General features: G+C 41.4%; 1 pseudogene; it reads right to left on the bottom strand.

Annotated features, from left to right (window-relative positions):
* Positions 1-593: 593 nt before the first annotated feature.
* On the bottom strand, positions 594-1,504 carry LOC143579723 (ethylene-responsive transcription factor CRF2-like; annotated as a pseudogene).
* Positions 1,505-1,890: the final 386 nt, after the last annotated feature.

Here is a 1,890-nt window from a genome sequence, read left to right as displayed (position 1 = left end):
GTCCCTTCTTTCCCTTCTCCTACACATAAAATTCGTTTTTTTAACAATTTAAATTAAGAAAAAAGAGCATTGTAGAATGCTATTATCATACCTTGACGTCATTAAAAAATTCATTCGCATTTGATATAGTATTCATTCAAAACATATAATAATATAATTTTATTCTTTATACCAATACCACCTGATTCTAAACTTGGATATTTGGACACAAACACCGACATTATTACAACAAAAGCATGGTAAGTACGCCCTGCATCACAAGTTGTACACCAAAGGCATAAACATTGAATACGATTGCTCAAAAAAAAGGGTGAAATCAGAAAATGCATGATCAAACCACGTAGCATTCATTCCTTCACCTAATTCAAAGTACCTTCAACATTGTTTTCACTCACGTGCACATCACGTGCCTTATCCTTAACGGCAACACTTACTTTTACCACTCGTCCGTTACTTTTTACGGTAACGAAGTTCACCAAAATATATATATTACAATATTTATAATATAATATAATAATAAACAATAATAGTTAACTTCCTAATTCCTACAAAAATTCCACACCCGGTCCTTTTTTTTATCTCCGATATTGATTTTAACGCTCATAATCCGGTCTTAGTTATTAACGTTTAAAGAGTAACCAAAGGTTCCGACCCGAATATATCCCCAGAGTCATTCAAATAATAATCATCCGCGGGCCACGAACCAAACCCGACATCAAATTTGGTATCGACTAACATATCAACCGGGTCGGAGTCTTGAAACGCCATACCCGACTCGAATATATCGGGTATGACATCCGGGAAACTTAACAGTTCGGCGGAGTCAAAGAAATGCGGGTTGAAAGACTCGAATATATCGGGTATGACATCCGGGAAACTTAACAGTTCGGCGGAGTCAAAGAAATGCGGGTTGAAAGACTCGAAACCCGAAGGCTCGTCTTCCTTCCCGACGTTATCGTTTAGAGTCGACTCAGCGGAGGACGACTCGTAACGAAGAACGGACTTGGGCGAACCGGAGTTGCAACAGGAGGAAACCGACTCGGGTTTTTTCTCCGGTTCGGTTGGAGGAACAGTGACAGTGAAGTTCGTTAGCGCGTGGGGCCCGCGTAGCTTGATTGCCGCGTGGTCATAAACCATTGCAGCTTCTTCTGCTGTGTCGTACGTGCCAAGCCACAGCCGTACACGTCGCATCGGATCTCTAATCTCGGTCGCCCATTTCCCCCACGGCCGTTGCCTTACGCCGCGAAACTTTTTACCGGAACTATTAACGGCGCGGTAACTTTTTAACGGGCGTCTTGTTCCTCCGAGCGGTCTGGATTTGAACCTCATTAACAAACTTCCTGACTCTGCGGCGGGCGGAGAAGTGAGTGGAGTCGTCGCCGGAGGAATCGGTGGCGTAGGAGTCGGTGAGTGAAATCCTTACGAGCCTGGTAGCAATTGGTGATTTAGTGAGCATCGTGGTTAGGGTTTTGTGTTCGGAGAACTTGACGGAATGGGATGACATTTGAGATAGTTAGATTCGCATTGGGTGGGATAAAAAGATGAGAATATTAAAGGAGAAGAAGAATAAAGGGTTTGTGTGAGGTGGAATAAAATAAAGGAATAAGTTGATGTGTACGGAGGAGGAGGAGGAGGAGGAGGAGGAGGAGGAGTTTGGTGTTTCCTCCGGTGGTTTTGAAAAGTTTTCCGGAGAGAGAGAGAGTAAAGTGTCGTCAAGAGTGAAAGTGAAGAAGGAAAGGCTGCACCCAACTTGCTATTTTATAGGGTCCTATCATAACACTATTTTATGTATTTATTTATTTTTACTAGTTTTAATTTGATATTAATATTATTATTGTTATTATTTTTGAGACACAAAGCAATGATAGATGATTTAGAATTTTTATTTCT

Source organism: Bidens hawaiensis, unplaced genomic scaffold (genome assembly GCF_021521415.1).
Source record: "Bidens hawaiensis isolate Kalapana, Puna unplaced genomic scaffold, B.hawaiensis_p1.1 tig00029920_1, whole genome shotgun sequence".
Classification (NCBI taxonomy): domain Eukaryota; kingdom Viridiplantae; phylum Streptophyta; class Magnoliopsida; order Asterales; family Asteraceae; genus Bidens; species Bidens hawaiensis.
This window is presented reverse-complemented; position numbering and strand designations above follow the sequence as displayed.